We start from the raw sequence: 18,061 nt of genomic DNA on the forward strand, positions 1-18,061 counted from the left end.
ATCACTTAAGCCAGGAGGCTGGTAGTTAATGACAGCGAAATCTGGACCTTGTCATTTAACACTTCAGTGGTGTCCATTTCCTAAAGAAAAGATTTTTAAACTTGATCATCAGATTGGGGAACAAAATGGGGCTTTTTAATAATACAAGCTTCTGCTTTAACCTGATTACTCGGATCTGGGAGGGGGCCAAATTAAGTCTGTGTTTTCAAAAATGGTGCCTCAGAGATTCTCGATTCTGATGATCAGCCTGATCTGGACCACAGTGTAAAGTAAAGCTCCTCAGCATGGCAGGCAGAGACCTCTTTAAGCTGGTTTTTCTTGTCCACCTCTAAAGAATCATCTTCTGCTGTCTCTTGGTGCACATTTAGGCTTCTGCAGATCCCTCTGCCCTTCCATCAACACACATGTTCACGCACATGCACACAGAGACACATATTCATTCACACTGGCATATATATTTGTACATACACTAAGAAACATACAGGTGCCCACATATACAGCATACACAGACCCACTCAGATATAGACACACATTGACACACAAACACAGAAACACAGGCACCAACACACACAGTGCTGTTGCTCCCCCCTGTGCCTTTGTGCACACTATCCCTTTGCTTAGGACATGCTTCCCTTCCTGCAACCCAAATGTTATGTGTCAACTTGGCTAGGCTATAGTACCTAGTTATTCAACCAAACTACTAGTTAATTAAATTATTGATTATTGCTGTCAAGGTATTTTGTAGATGAGGGTAACATCTACAATCAGTTGACTTCAACTAAAATAGATTATTCTTGATAATCTGAGCGGAACTCTTCCTATCAGTTGAAAGGGCTTCAGAACAAAAATTAAGGTTCCCTTAGAGAAGTAGGTTTCCTTATGGACTTGAGCTTGTGTATTAAGTTGTCATCAAATGTTCCAATTTTATTAAAGGGTCTTGGAGAGTTAAAATATTAAATAAATATATATATTTAATTTATCCTATTAATTTTATTTAATTGCCAATAATAATAGCTGGTAACTAACAGCTAATTATTATTTACCATATGCCAAACTTCCTACTAATGATGTTAACTCATTTCATCATTATACAATTCTATAAGTAAATATCCTTATCTTCATTGTATAGATGAAAAAACCTGAGGCATAGACACATTAACTAATATCAGCTTTATACCCTGGCAATTTTACTCCAGAGCCCCTGGTCTTAGCCACTCCGTTACAATTTTAAACAATATACTTATACCTTGATTTTTTTAATTGTATTTTCTTTCTTCAGTATCTTTCAGAGTAATTTGAACTATATTTCTTTCCAGAAAAACTTTGGATAAGGCAGGTTACTTACTATAAAATCCATTTGCTTTATTTCTTCAAAATTCTAAACTAAACATTAGTTAAAATAACAGTGATATGTAGTTCTAAGGTGTCTGTTTTTGAAAACTGCTCTAAGAGTTTTGCATAACCCTGTACTTTGTAACTCCCTCTTATTTGCCTTGTTTCTATTTTCATAATTTATTGGAAAATGCCTGTTATATTTGTTTTTTATTTTTTGCTCTGTACAGTTAGAGTAGTATTTGGCCGAAAGCAATATGATTTTGATCTGGCCTTATTAATTCATATTTGCTGCTCCCAAGTGTGAGAAGCTCCAGTGGAAATGTACAGGCCTACAGGCCAACATGGTATCCAGCCCAGACATTAGTTAACCCCTAAAGACCATCTGCAGAGAACCATACCCCAAGGTGGCTTGGCAGCTAAGACCCAGAAAAAGCATAAACCCCCCCCAGATGTCTGTGTGCCTGTAGGCTTGGCAGCTAGTCCCACATGAGCTCAGTGCCCAGGAAGTGGGACTCACATGTAGGCTGCCTCTGCGCTTCTCTTCCCATTTAGGGTGGGACAATGGCCCAAGGTGCTTGCTTCCTGTATCAATTTCCTAGCCTGGCATTGTTCCAGCTGCCATGACCTGTGCATTGGTCTTTGCAAGTTTGTTATCCTTACCATCCCAAACTGGGGTATGGGACATTATCCCAATTGTGCCCCAGACTTAGGAGACAGATGCTACGAGGATGGTCTGAGCTCACACACTGGGGTTGACTTCTGGCTCTGAGATCATCAGATAGTGCCCTGCCTGGTGTGGCTCAGTGGCTTAAGATCATCAGATAGTGTGCTTTGCTGGGTGAGTTCCTCCATCTTGCTGAGTCATAGTTCCCAGGTTCCACATTAGTCCACTTTCTGGGATTTGGGCTTAATTAAATTAGTACTATGTTGCAACAGGGCTCCACTAAGCAGTAGAGAAAAGCACAGAAGGTGGGTGTTTCACTTGGCCTGGGGAGGATATCAGAGAGCTCTTTCTGGGGAAATTATACTTAAAAAAGAGATTTAAAAAAACAAATATAGTTAGCATGGCCAAAAATGTATGTGTGTGGTCAGAAAGGGGATGGTGCAGCCTAAGATGAGGAAGGGCTCAGATGCAAAATGATATTAACTCAAGAAATCTGTGCCTAGGTCTGTGGGCTAGAGGGTGAGAGAGTATGAGGCAAAGAATATGAGGGATTGGATTAGAGAAATATCCAGTGTAGGGGACTGGTTTGTTTTGGTCTGGCAAATGTGACTCAGCTCTGTAAGGAAAACCTACAGAAGCAAAGTGGTGGGAAGGAGCCAGACCTTCAAACTGGGTTTTCCCATGGGAATCAGGCCTAGAAAATGCATACAGATTGTTATGGCTTGCTCTTGCTGAAACTCCATTACCCTGGTCTAAAACAAAACAAAAAAATGTGTATTGTCTATCTTCAAGGCAATATCCACAGCCTGTATGAGTTTTCCCAAGGACAGAGCTAATCAGCTCATCACCATTCCCCTCTGCATGTTATTTTCATTTTCCTGATTGTACCTAAAATGTACACAATAATATTCTATGTAATAGATAATAAATCTTTCTCTGATGTAAGACCCGAGGAAAACAATAAAAGCTTGTCTAGGCAAGGGTTGGGGTACTCCTGTCTTGAGGGAGAGGCCAAGGCATCCATAGGCACTCTGCCCTTCAGAGAGTAGTTGTGCCTGTTCCCTTCTTTTCCACAGGATTGTTGTCGCCTGTGCATTCATTCTCATCATCAGCCACAACAGGCAGACTCTGCTGGCTGGAGTCCGCCACAATCCAGGGCTCTGAAAGATAAGGGTAAGTAGAACATCTGAGAACACTCATAGATTAAGTTTTTGTTCTGATAAAGGTGAGTTTACTGTTTATATAGAATATTATTATTGGTGAGAGAGAGACACTGAGAGAGGCACAGAGAGAGAGAGAGAGAGAGAGACAGATATCGATTTGCTGTTCCACTTATTTATGCATTCATTGGTTGCTTCCTGTATTTGCCCTGATGGGAGATCAAACCCAGAACCTTGGTATATTGGGATGATGCTCCACCTGGCCAACCTGCCTGGCCAGGGCTCTTTAGAATTTTTGAATATCAGCATTCAAGGGACCGTAGAGATGACCTTATCTTGCAAATAGAAAAACTGAAGCCCACATTGGTCCACTTGTGAAGATGCACCATTAACTAGTGGTAGACCATAAACCATAGCTTCTTGCTTCCTCATATACTAATCTTACTATGTTCATACTTCCCACCTCCTTCCTCACTCAGACATGGTCTCTACCACCCGGGACATTTCCCACCTCTACTGTTGTCTGTGTAGTTTGTTGACAGCCCTCACAGCCTGTATTACATATTCTTCTTTTATTCTTGTTTCTCTTTCTGTTTCATCAAAATAACACTTAGTCTTGGTTTTAGCAATCAAATAATGCCATGGCACTTTAGTGAAATGCAGCAGTGGAAGTCTCCCTACCAGTCTTCTTGTGGCATAAATTGGCTTTTAGCCTAGTGATGTGCCTTATTCCATCACTAGGAAAGAGGTACATGGGGGGAAGTTGGTGAGGGGCACCTCATATCTGAGTAGAATTAGGGTGCAGTCTCAGGGGCCTGAATTCCTGGATTCAAATCCTGACCTGGCACTTTCTAGTCTCATGACCTTGGTTGAATTGCAAGTAACTCATGCTCCTGGTGTTTAGTGTCCTCTGCATTGTGTGAGGTGCTGCCCGGGATACAAAGAGGGCTCCTGGACAAATCTGGTCCTCTAGGAGCTCTCAGGCCACAGGAGGAACTAACAAGCAAACATGAAGTCCCTAACAAGTGGTGAGAACACTTGTACTATCACTGGGAGTTGGATGAACCAGGACTGAGTTCAGGACTCAAGTTCCAGCACTGAGGTTTCAGTTCTAGCTATGACACCTCTGGGAAGTTAACGGAGCCTTACTCTTCTTTTTGAAAGAAATAATAATAAGTGCTTATATCACTGAATCATTATGAGGATTAAATAAGATAAATGAACGAAGGGAGGAGGAGGTAAAGGAATCTACCAAGGCACTGTGAAAAAAGAACAGGATTTATCCTCAGACAGGTTTTGAAAAATTCCTGGAAGATAGAAAGCAGATGGGATTAGATTGCAGAAACATAAGGGCAGAAAAAAGCCATAGCCCATAACATAGACAATAGAAAACTACTGTGGAAGTAATAGAAATTCCAGAAATATTTTAAGCTCAGACTCAACAAATAGACCAGGAGGAGCTTTGGGGTAACCATCAGGTTAATTAATAAAGCTTAGTATTTGGAATAGCTGAGCTCACTAGGCCCTTTTTTTTCACACACCAACTGAGCAGACAGCATGGGTAATATTTATAACCAGGATAAAACTTCCAGAAGGGGAGAAACCCAGAAAGGCAGAACACAGCTGGAAGTAACCCCAGACATTAAACAAGAAAGAGGAAAGAAAAGAAAAGGAGAAAGAAAAGAAGAAAAGAAAAGAAAGAGAGAAAAGAGGCTAATTCATGGATTTGCCCTCAGAATAAACTCTGAGCACAGCTGTCTGAAGCAGGAGGAGTCCTGACTCAAGAATCTCAGATGGGCAGTTGGACCAGAAAAGGAGGGAAATGAGTATGGATGACTTATCCTCCTGGAGGAGACAGCCCCCCACCCTTCTAAGAAGGTAAGAGAACCAGGAGGCCAGCAATTCCTGCCCTCCACCTCCCTGTCTCCCCTGCTTCTGGCCCCTCAAGTCACCAAAAGGAGCTAGAATCAGCACTTACATACTCAGGCAAAGAGGAGTTTCAAATTCAAGTGCAAATAAAACTTCATAATATCCAAACATTTATGAAAAACAAACATTAATTTTTAAAAAGAACTAAAGTCAACAAATAAAATAGCTAATGTCTACGGGAAGGGAGGAATAACTTTAAGTACTCAGATATGGTACGATACACCATCAGTCAAAAACAAGTGGTATAAAAAAGAATTAATTAGGATTCCATACTCACCAACTATTTTTGAAAATTTAATGGATGTGACAAATAGCAAAATGGACCCTGATGAAGAGTGAATTCATGAATTAGAGAATAAAAACAGAAAACAGAACAAAGATACAAAAGATAAAAAAGAGAGACCAGAGAGCATGGAAGAGAGAAAATAAACAATAAGAGAAAACTTAGAGCTCAAATGACCCCACAAGATTTCAGATTGAAAAGGGTCACAGAGAGATATGCAAAATGAATGACCAAAAATTGACAACTGGATACATACTGGTGATATTTGTAGGACCTCAATAATAAAAGAAAATACTAAAAACTTCAGGAGACAAAGTACGTTTACCTACAAAGGAACAGGATTCAGGTGGGTCCTGGAAGCTCAAAGTCAATGGTATCAGACCTTTTAGTTTGCAAGAGGAAATAATTGGAAATTACAGTTGTATACTGTGCAGGTGTCTGTGGCTCTTCATCTCTCCACCCACCTCTGATTTTCCACTGAGGCTGCAGTGGACATCTCTCCTTGAGTTCACTGACTTGCTCACTTCTGGCGCTTCCATGTCTAGGTGGTCACGGAGGTATGCTGCTTGGAGCCCTTTTAATAACGCCTGCTGCAGGGAGCATAGATGAGTGATAGGTTCAAGGTGCTGACCCTGTGAATGCAGAGTCAGCAGTCTGGATGGTGGGGTGCTCTCTTTCAGGATGCAGTGTATGTATTATATCAGAGACCTCTTTATGGTGCTGTGTTCTCAATAGGAAGGATACATGAGCCCAGGAAATAAGTGGTGAAAGCAGGAGTGGCTCTACTTAGCTTCACTTTCAATGACCCCTTGGAAATTTTGTGCTTCTGGTGCCTAGGACTATGGGCACTGCAGGGTTAGAATCTTCATCCCCAGTGGAGGTATGCTCTTGTCAAAGGACAGAGTAAGGATCCCATTGAGCTGTAGGTTATACTGTAGCCAGAGCACCCAGGGAAGAGCAAGTAGGAAGAGGAATCTATTGGTGGAGGTAATTTGCAACTGATCAGCACAGGGGCTGCTTTTACATGATGGAAGCTTGAAGAGACCACTTGTGGAACTCAGGTGATCCAATTATGTGGTTCCTGGAATTTCCTATTGAATGGACGTGTGAAGCAACTTGAGCTTATGAAGGGTGTAACAACCAGGAGTTTGTTCAGGCCTCTCTATTCTATAATGAAGATTTGGGTCATATCACTATGTAAGCCAACAAAGCTTGCCAAGACAATAATGAGGATGAGGAGACTATAGAATACATGGTGTGGGAAGGGGAGGATGAGTACCAGTTGTTGCCCTGAGATTAACTAACTGCTTTGTACCACTAACATCCCTCATCTCAAGTTTTCTCTTATAGAGACTTAAGGGGACAATAGTTGCTCCTTGAACATGGGTGGAGAAATGAGTCTGTGTGGTGTAAGTTTTGAGCTGCAATGGAATACACCATTAAATGTGCTTCCTGTGTACCTACTGTGGGGGCATAATTGATTGGCAGCTTCTAGTTGCTGCTCCAAAAATGCTGAGTCCATGTTTCCCCTGCATAGCTCATAGCCAATGAATGAGCATGGCAGGCTCATTCCTATCCAATATAGAACTGAAAGAGAAATTATGGATTAGTACCAGCCCATTCTTGTCCAACATGAAATTCCTTTGATGAGCAGCTTTGCTGGGATACTCTTCGTTTGGCCAGCAGAGGTTTTCTCAGAAATGTGCCTTGGTCTGGAACTGTTCCAGCCTAATACTTTCTTCCTTGTCTCCTTACACAAGTGTTAGGCCTGTACCACCGTCTAAAGTTCTCCTTGCCTTCTTCTGTTTCTTCCCCCTTATATCCTTCACAGATGTTTCCCCTAGTGATTCTTTTTCATGTATAATTTCACCTTGGTGTCTGCTTCATGGAGGATCTGAATTGACACTGTGTTAATAAACAGTTTTTATAAACATCATTTAAGTTTTTCTTGATGACTGAATGACATTGCTATGAACATCAAACAAAGTAGTAAACTTAGAAAAATGACAATAGCATTGGGATTGACATGGACTTCTTCAGTTCACCTGAGGCTTTCCATGTGTCCAATGTGTTAAATCCTCCTCCACTATAACATTTTCTTTTCTTTTCTTTTTTTTAAAGAGATTGGGAATCTGTTGGTGGCTTTTTTTCTGCAATTGAAAGGTCATGCTGTAAAAGGGGTTCAGGAGGCCACTCAGGGGCATGTTATGATGGGTAGAAAGAACTGCTTTGAATTAAGAAATGACAAAATGGAGCAGTAGGAGAGAGAGAGAGAGAACAAACTTGAGATTGATAGAGAAATCAGCTTCCTTTTATTAGTATATTTGCTCATTTTCTATTCTTTTAAAAAATTTCAAACTTCTTTTCCTTATGTTTTGTGTGCACTTGAAAAAGCGCAAAGCTCATTTAAAAATTCACTTTGATAATTTTTGCCCTTTAACTAATAAATTTAATCTGATTACCTCTGTAGTCATTACTGATATATTTGGATTATTTTTACACTTCATTTATTATGTTTATCTTGGCATCATCCTTTCCTCTTTCTTCCCTTATTTAATATTAATAGTATATTATTACTAATTTCCCCATCATATTTATATGGTCTATTTCTATTTTTTTAGTGGCTACTTTTAAATTTTAACACGCATTCTTGCCTTAACAAAGCCTTATAGTTAATCAGTATTACTACCTCCTCCCTTAACATAAGGATCATAGAATGCTTGGCCTGATCGCTCCTCTCTGATCTTACAAATTTTTCAAAATTGTGATTCCACCTCGTTTTTTATAACTCTTTCCATTACTATTGTTATTATTGCCTCATACTAGTCATGTGAGTTTTGATTTGCAGCCACGATTACTTTGCTCACTATTCTTTCTTAAATCCCATTTCTGCTGGGTTCAATTTTCTATTTGCTGAAACTATACCCTTTGGAATTACTTCTAGTGAGGAAGTCTGAGTGCCAAACTCTCTAATTCATTCTTATTTATCTCATCCTATTTGTGAATGGAAGTTGAGAAAGAGAAAAAATAAAAACAGCTCCTGACATCTGGGACTGGTCTAACTTCACAGTTAGGCCTTAATATTATGACAAACTGATCTGATGCTTACAGCCAAGCCATGTTGTCCTCTTGTTGGCCATAAAAAGTCTCACACAAATTCTACTTGGACAGGTCACTATAAAACTTACAACATACCAAACATTCCTTTCTCCTGCTAAATGAGTGACTGCAACTTCTTTATCAATTATTGCTCATCCTTACTCTCTAGAGATGATTATAGAGATACTCAATTGTAGAACTGCTACCACCTTCTCATAAACCCCTATCCAGAATGAATCCTCTGGTTTCTTGTACTCTCCCCAAATTATCAACCAAAGCTCAAATTTATGATTATTTCTAGCACTGTTCTGAGACATATCATGATTATATTTTTGCTGCAACAAGTAATAAATGCAATTTTCTCACTATAGGTTTTTTCCGAGATCTTTGGCTGAAGGACATTGACAAAGTATGACATGGTTCAAAATTTTACATTGATAGTTATTTTTCTCTATTACTTTGAAAATACTGTTCTGAGTTTCTGTCAAGATGAAGGTGTAGATAGAAACCCTTTGCTTCCTTGCACAACCAAAAGGAGGATAATAACAATCTAAAATCAATAAACAACCAAAACCTCCAGAAAGTCAAACTGCATGGAATTCTGACAACGAAGAAATTTAAAAAAATCATCCAGAACAATTAGACCTGCAACGTGGTGGACCTTGCAAGCCATTCAGAAAAACTGCAGTGACCCTGCAGCCTTGGGGGTGGGGCTGGATGCCCATCCAGGGGATCAGGGGGAGGGGTTGACTTGAGGGGAAAACTGAGACTCAGAACTGACTATGAGCTAAGGCATGGGTTGCTGTGGTGGGAGAAACTCCCAGTCTTACGGAGAGTCCCTTGAAAAGTGCTCCAGAGATGAGCAGGTGGGCAGCACTGTTCCTTCTCTGGCCCCTCCCCCACAGGCAGCACCACAATGCAGCACAGAGGGTTGCCCTGCCCTGGTGAGTACCTAAGGCACCCCCCCCCCCACTTACAACCAACCTATCAGCTGGGCCTAGACAAAGAAATATGGCCCAAATGAAAGAACAGAGCAAAGCCTTAGAAAGAGTACTAAGAGCAGAGATCATCAACCTATCTGGTGGAGAATTTAAAGCCCTGGTAATCAAAATGCTCACAGAACTGATTGAACTTGGTTGAAAAATGAAAAAAATAATTAAACCCAAAGTGAAATAAAGCAAATATTCAGGGAACCAACAGTGACAGGAAGGAAAGCAAGACTCAAAGCAACAATTTAGAAAAAAGGGAAGAAACATCCATACAGAAGAAAAGGAAGAAACAAGAACTCAAAAAAATAAAGAGAGGCTTCGGAACCTCTGGACAATTTGAAATGCTCCAATATCTGAATTATAGGGGTGCCAGAAGGAGAAGAACAAGAGTGAGAAATTGAAAACTTATTTGAACAAATAATGAAGGAAAACTTCCCCAATCTGGCAAAGGAAATAGATTTCCAGGAAATCCAAGAAGCCCAGAGAGTCCCAAAGAAGTTGGACTCAAAGAGGAACACACCAAGGCACAGCATCATTAAATTACCTAGAGAGAGAATTTTAAAAGAAGCCAGAGAAAAGGAGACAGTTACCTACAAAGGAGTTCCCATTAGACTATCAGCTGATTTCTCAAAAGAAACCTTACAGGCAAGAAGGGGCTGGGAAGAAGTATTTGAAGTCATGAAAGGCAAAGACCTACATCCAAGATTACTCTATCCAGTAAAGCTTTCACTTAAAATTGAAGGGCAGATAAAGTGCTTCTCAGATAAGGTCAAGTTAAAGGAGTTCATCATCACCAAGCCATTATTATATGAAATGTTAAAGGGACTTATCTAAGAAAAAGAAGATCAAAACTATGAACAGTAAAATGACAACAAACTCACAACTATCAACAAATAAACCTAAAAGAAAAGAAAAACAATGAAAACAAAAACTAAGCAAACAACCAGAACAGGAACAGAGTCAGAGAAATGGACATCACATGGAGGGATTTCAGTGGGGAGGGGGAAGGGAAGAATGGGGGCGGGGAATGTGCAGGGAAAAAGATGCAGAATTAGTAGGCATAAAATAGATGGAGAGAGATAAAAAAATAGTATAGGAAACAGAGGACTCAAAGAACTTATATGTATGACCCATGGGCATGAACTAAGCAGGGGTAGTGCTGGAGAATTTGGGGGGTCAGGGTGAAGAGGGGCTAAAGGGGGAGAAATTGGAAAAACTGTAATAGCATAATCAATAAAAAATACTTTAAAAATTCTGTTCTATCATTTGTAACTTCTACAGTTGCTGATGGGAAGTGTTAGTGTATTTCTTGCTTATGTAGGTATCTTTGGTTTGGTTGTCTTAAGATTTTTTTCTTTTCTTTTTTTTAAAATAATGTTCCTTTTGATATGTCTATCTGTAGATTCATTTTTATTTGTTTTTTTTTGAAATAAATCATGACTCCTGAATCTGAGATTTAATATCTTTTATCAGTTCTAGAACCTTTAAAACCATTATTTCCTTGAATATTGCCTTTCCTAATTCTCTCCTTTCTCAGGTATAATATTCTTCTTAGGGGACAGATATTTTCATTCTATTCCCTATTTCTCTTAGCTTCACTTATACTATTTCCACTAGTTCATCTGCGTTAGCCTCTGGGTGATTTCTTTTTCTTTTTTTTTTAAAGATTTTATTTATTTATCTTTAGAGGGGAAGGGAAGGAGAGAGGAAGAGAAATATCAATGTATGGTTGCCTCTCATGCGTCCCCTGCTGGGAACTGACCTTGCAACCCAGGTATGTGCCCTGACTGGGAATGGAACCGCGGTTGTTTGGTTCTCAGGCCCGCACTCAATCCACTGAGCTACACCAACCAGGGCCTGATTTCTTTAGATTCATCATCCAGGCCACTAACTAATTCTCTCTCTCTATATATATAATTTGTTGGTTAACCCAGCCTTAAAAAATTTAGACTAAATGCATTTTTCATTTCCAAAAGTTTTTTTTAATTCTTTTTAAATTTAGTTATTTTTTATTTTCTAAAATCCTCACCCAAGGATATGTTTATTGATTTTAGAGAGTGAGGGGGAGAGAGAGAGAGAGAAACAGAGATCAATGTGAGAGAGAAACATTCATCAGTTGTTCCCCCTGTGTGCCCTGATGGGGCATCAAACCCACAACCTAAAGGGTTAGGTATGTGCCCTGACCAGGAATCGAAACCCTCAATCTTTTGGTGTATGGGTGATGTTTCAACCAACTGAGCCACCCAGCTAGGGCTAAATTTAGTATTTTTATGGTGTCTTGTTTTTATCTCTTCTTAAAAGTTCCATCTTTTATTTCTTTATTTTAGACATTCTTATTCTATAATTCCATAGCCCAAAATTTTTATCTAATCCTACTGATTGTTATTTCTCTTGATTCTTGCAAATGGTGCCATATTTCCTTATATGACCTCACGATTGGCAGCACTTTATATGGGGTACTCCAACATTGCTACCTGGGTTATCTGTGTGTTTTCAGAGAGGTTTATACTTTGCTTCTGTAATCTAGGGTCAATTCCTCCCCTGTTGACTCTTATAGAAGAAATCCCTTTACTATTTTTTAATGCAGGTTTTATAACCATATTTCCTCTCACTTTTGTTTGTTTAAAACATTTATATTTCATATTAATTTTGAAGAATATTCCTCAAGGTTTACAATTCTGGGTTGGCCATTAGTTATTTTGCTTCCCTTCTGCCCCCGCCCCCACCCTTCCCGCTGGCAACATTCCATTGTTCTAGCTTTTATTATTTCTTTGATAAAATTAGACATCCACTTTATTGGTTCTCTTTTGAAAGTAATGCATTTTTCTTTTCAGTCCATTCTCAGGATATTTTTTCTCTCTCCCCTTTCATCTGAGAAAGCCCCTACCCTCCATTTTCAGCAGTCTTATGATGTGCCTAGGTGTACATTTCTTTGACTTTTTCCTGTTAAGGGTTGATAGAGTGTTCAGAATCTGTAGATTTGTCTTTCATCACTTTGGAAAAAAAACTGGGCAATTCTCTCTTCTTTTTACATTGCTCTACCTCATCCCCTCTTCTTTTCCTTACAAGTGAGTGTGTGTAAGACACTCTCACCATTTCAAATATTTCTCTAATGGTCTTTTCTGTACTTTTCTATCTTTTCCTCTTTTTATGTACTTATGGATTTTCTGTTGGCCTGTATTCCAGTTTCTTAAGCCTGTGTTCTTTCTTTCTCTTTAAGCTATTGTCTTATTTTCTAATTTAGTAATATGAGGGGAGACCTGAAAATACAGAATTTATTTTTAAAAAATTGTGTATTTATTCTTGCATGATTAAACTTCAGTCACCTTCAAAATACTCTCCATTTGATGAAATACACCTATTGAGATGTTTTTTTTCCACTGCACAAAATGTTCCATTTTGAGCTCGTCCATTTTTAAGCCTTTAGTGCTTTGGCTGTTTTTTGTTTCACCTCTCCCACATCAACAAACTGTTTTTCTTTGAGGACATTTTTTCATCTGGAGAAACAAAAAAAGTTGACTGAGGTGAGATCAGGTGAATAGGGAGGGTAGGAAAAGGGTTTATGCCATTTTCTGGTCAAAAACTGCCAAATACTCAGAATGGTGTGGGAAAGTTTCCTCATAAATCACCCATATGGGCAAACTCATTGAAAGAGCCTTCCAAAAAAGTTCACTGAAGCCAAATGTCACAACAACACCAGCTGGTACACTGGTACAGATGGGTTCTAGAATACTCACCTAGTTGGGGAGCAGGTACTTCAAGGAGCTACCCTCTAGAAGATAATTCTATTTTTTTAAATTGGTCCCCTTCATATTCTCTTCTGCTGTGTTTAATATTTGGTAAGCCTATCTAATGTGTTCTTCATTTTGAGATATTGTATTTTATGATTTTAAAATTAATTTCTATATAGCACTATTAATAGATTATAGTATCCTGATGAATGTGTGTTCATGTTATCTTTCTCCAGAGAGAATTTACCTTCTTTTCTGATAGAAGATAAAGTGGTGGCTGGTCATCTAATTAAAATTAAAGACTTACCTCACACCTGTCAGAATGGCTGTTATCAATAAGACAGGAGAAAACAAATTTGGTGTGGATGTGGAGAAAATGTAACTGGTGCAGCCTCTATAAAAAACAGTATTGAGTTTCTGCCCCCTCCCCCAAATTAAAACTAGAATTACCATATGATTCAGCAATCCCACTCTGGGTATTAATCCAAAAAAAAAAAAAAGGAAAATACTACTCAAAAAACATGCACCCCATGTTTATTATAGCATTATTTATAATAGCCAAGTTATAGAAACAACCTAAGTGTCCACTGATGGATGAGTGAATAAACAAAAAGTGATATACAGGGTTTGGCACAAATAAGGCCTCCTTTTAATTACAAAATCATAAGCATGCAATTCTGTAACATAACAATAGCATACTCAAGCACACCATATGGCATTTTAGGTGAAATGTTAAAATTAAAATTATAAATCATTACACCCATATTATTACCCTACCAACCACACTGAAGCAGGCCTTCCTTCTGCCAGACCCTGTACACACACACACACACACACACACACACACACACACACACACAATCACATAATAGAGTATTATTCAGCCATAAAAATAAACAAAATTTTGCCATTTGTGACAACTTATGTTCCATAAGTTTAGGATTGTCATGAGTTCATTTTCATTTGCTTCCAGAAACTTTGATTTCCTCTCTGATTTCATTCTTGACCCATTTGTTGTTTAATAGCATGCAATTCAATCTCCATGATTTTGGGTGTTTTGGGTTTTTTCTTTGGGGTTGTTTTCCAATTTCAGTCCCTTGTGGTCAGAGAAAATGCTTGGTATGATTTCAGTTTTCTTGAATTTGTTGAAGCTTGTTTTGTGTCCTATCATGTGGTGTATCTTTGAAAATATTCTATGTGCATTTGAAAAGAATGTGGCTTTAGCTTCTTTGGGATGAAGGGCTATATATATATCAGTTAAGTCCATTTCATCTAGGGTGTTGTTTAATGTCACAATATCTTTGTTGTTATTTTGTTTGGAAGATCTGTCCATTTTTGACAGTGGGGTGTTAAAATCTCCTACTATAATTGTGTTGCTGTCAATATCTTTCTTGAAGTCCTCTAAAAATTTCTTTATATATTTGGGTGCTCCTATGTTTGGTGTATATATATTTACAATGTTAATGTCTTCTTGGTGCATTCTTCCCTTGAGTATTATGAAGTGACCTTCTGGGTCTCTCTTTATGGCCCTTTTTTTTTTGAAGTCTATTTTGTCTGATATGAGAATTGCTACCCTGGCTTTTTTGTCTTGTCCGTTGGCTTGGAAAATTTGTTTCTAGCCCTTCACTTTTAGTTAGTGATGGTCTTTTGTCCTGAGGTGGGTCTGTTGTAGGCAGCATATGTGTGGGTCATGCTTTCTTATTCATTCAGCTATTCTATGTCTTTTGATTGGAGCATTTAATCCATTTACGTTTAAGGTTATTATTGATAGGTACTTATTCATTGTCATTTTTGTACCTGTGTTCCTCTCTGTCTCTCTCTTTTCCTTCCTTTCCTTAAAGCAATTCCTTTAGCATTTCTTGCAGAGCTGGTTCGGTCGAGGCGTATTCTTTTAGACTTCTTTTGTCTTGGAAGCTCTGTATTTGGCCTTCTATCTTGATTGAGAGCCTTGCTGGGTAAAGTAGCCTTGGTTGCAGGCCTTTGGTTCTCATTACTTGGAATCTTTCTTGCCATTCACTTCTTGCTTGGAGTGTTTCCATTGAGAAGTCAGTAGCTAACCTTATAGGGGCTCCCTTGTATGTTACTTTCTTTTTCTCCCTTGCTGCCTTTAAGATTCTCTTTTTATCTTGGAATTTTGCCATTTGAATGATGATATGTCTTGAAGTGGGCCTGTTTGGGTTCATCTTGATTGGGACTCTCTGTGATTTCTGGATTTGTGTGACTTTTTCTTTCATCAAACTAGGGAAGTTTTCTATCATTATATTTCAAATGGTTTTTCTATCCCTTGTTCTTCTTCTTCTCCTTCTGGTATTCCTATTATTCGGATATTATTGTTTTTCATATTTTCTTGCATTTCTCTTAATTCCTCTTCATTCTTTCTGAGCCTGTTTTCCTTTTCTTGCTCTTTCTGGAAGTTTTTTTCTACTTTGTCCTCCAACTCGCTGCTCTAATCTTCTGCTTCATTGATCTTGCTTTTGATACTTTCTACTGTGTTCTTCAGTTCAGAAATTGTATTCTTCATTTCCTCTTGACCTTTGCTGATAGTTCCTATTTCCTTTTTCATGTTGATATAGTCTGCAGTGAGTTCATTATAGCTCCCCTGTAGTTTCTGGTAGCTCATTGTGATCTCTTTGAATTTCCTGCTAACCAGTGCTTTAAATTCAGTATCTGATAGTTGACTTGCTTCTATTTCATCTAACATTCTTTCTGGGGCTTCCTCCTTTTCTTTCATTTGGGGATTGTTTCTTTGTCTTCCCATTGTTCGTGAGACTCTTCTTGTTAGCCTCAGCTTCTTAAATTGATCTGTTCTGACCTCCCTGGGTTTATGGTGTGAACCTCTGTGGTAGAATACCTTGAAATTCAGTGGTACAGTCTCCTTCAGGTATCTTGACATTTTCCACTTCCACCTACTCCTTTTTGTGTGTGTGCGTGTGATCAGTTGGAGGGGAGGCAAAATGGTTTATGACAGTGGGAGAGTATTTTATGATATTTACAGTCACAGCCTGCAGCTGACTCCTTACTGTCTGGTCCTTCAGTTACCATCACAATCTCTGGCTGCTTATTTTCATAAATGCTGGGGAACTATTGGCTGTTTGGGCTGTTCCTCTGATAATCTGCCAGGATTTTCTCCCATGTGTACGGGAAATGGAATCCGCTCCGTCCTACTCCATTGCCATTTTTTCTCCCCTCCCAGAATATTTGTTTATTCATTAATTCAATCAAATATATATTAAACTTTGGTACCACACACTGCTCAAGACTCTGAAAGTTTAGAAAAGGAAATGACATATGCACAATTACATTTCAGGGTAAAATTCAATTTGTGCCAAAAAGCAGAGTTTTCAACTTCTTTCTTTTTCTTCTTTCCCACCATTGACATGTGACCTGGACATGCATGAGGCAGACTAAAGCATATGGGTAATTTCATAGTTGCTGGTTATTAGTCCATTATTGCTCTTTTAGTTCGGAGAACATACTGGATGACAAATGTTGCAAAAACCATGTGGGGATGCTGCCTACTTCACAATGGTTATCTCCTCTCTGGGAATGGCAAGAAAAAATAAAAATGGGTCTCTAGGGGCCATGTCTGTGCTAAGTGGCTCTATATGTCCCCCCTCTCTGCTTTCTGTGGTAAGAGAGAAGAAAGCCAAAGAATTCAGCAAGGTGTCCTTTAAAAACATGTCTGGTAATTATTTTGACACTCTTTCCAGTGAGAGGTAGGGCATATTTCCCCTCCTCTTGACTTTGAGTAAATATGTGACTTGCTTCTAACCAATAGAGTACAGCAGATTACACATTATGTGTCTTCCAAGAGTAGGTCATGAAAGGTAGATACGACTTCAACCTTGTTAACTGGAAAATTTGTGCTGGAGCCCTAAGCCACCAAGTAAAAATTCTATTACTGTGAGACTTCCATGCTGTGAGGAAGCTCAGGCCAGATGGAGAGGCCATGTGTACATGCTCTAGTTGACAACCCCAGCTGAGGTCCCAGATGACAGCTAACATTAGCCGCCCAGGCATGTGAGTGAACAAGTCTTCAGATAATTCCAGAATTCCAGCCCTTAACCATCTAGTCACCTCAGCCACTGCATCTTCCCAGCTGAGGCCCCAGACACCAGGGAGCAGAGCCATTCTTACTGTACCCTCTTCAAATTCCTGACCCATGCAATTCATGGTGGTGTAAAGTCACTAGGCCTGAAAAGAAACATTACTCAGCAATAGTAACTGCAATGTCCAATAACCTTCCAATAAGTCTCCCTTTTGACCTAAGTTATTTTGAATTAGATTTTTATCTTTTTTGATCAACAAGACCTGATTAATATAGCAAAGCAGTGAAAATAATGTTATTGTGGAAATAACCTTTGTCTCCTTTAATTTATTTAAGAAAAACACATACACTGAGGCACTTTAATATTAGTAGCAAAATACTTTCTGCTCCTATTGGCATACATTTACCAAGGTTGAGACCCACTGCCCCAAAGAAGTGACAAAGTGAGAAAGTTCTGTGGGAGAATGGAGAATGGGAAGAATGAACATTCCCTGTGAACCTGGTGAGGAGGGCTGTGTATTTGTTGCCTAAGCAGGCAGAGCACAGAGTCCTTGACACATGCCAGTTTAGCTTTGTGATTAGGCTCAATTTTTTACCCTACCCTGTTGGTTCCAGCTCTACCAGGAACCAGTTCCTAGGAGGCATAAGAGTCCTGCCAGTTCACCCCAGCATGTAGAAAACCTCTGCCTCCTGCTGCTACTCTCATTACTTTGCTATGTCACCTGCTCCCTGCATGTAGCTCCCATTTTTTAGATGGTTTCAAATTTTTTCTTTTATCTCTGATTGTTTCTTATTCAGAATAGCAGACACGATGGAGAAAAAG

The 18,061-nt window shown here is 39.0% G+C and overlaps 1 long non-coding RNA gene across 3 annotated transcripts in view; it reads left to right on the top strand.

Annotated features, from left to right (window-relative positions):
- LOC119048266 (uncharacterized) overlaps positions 1–18,061 on the top strand; it is a 389,482-nt gene that overhangs the window by 233,344 nt on the left and 138,077 nt on the right. For 2 of the 3 annotated variants that reach the window (XR_008392351.1, XR_005082302.2), the window contains one exon: positions 3,076–3,172. This is a non-coding gene — a long non-coding RNA (uncharacterized LOC119048266). Of the gene's footprint in view, positions 1–3,075; positions 3,173–8,841; positions 9,094–18,061 lie in introns of those variants that run through there. The other variant, XR_008392353.1, reaches the window with a different exon arrangement.

The sequence above is a fragment of the Artibeus jamaicensis genome, unplaced genomic scaffold, assembly GCF_021234435.1.
Source record: "Artibeus jamaicensis isolate MK-2021 breed Jamaican fruit bat unplaced genomic scaffold, CSHL_Jam_final contig_519, whole genome shotgun sequence".
NCBI classification, from domain to species: Eukaryota; Metazoa; Chordata; class Mammalia; order Chiroptera; family Phyllostomidae; genus Artibeus; species Artibeus jamaicensis.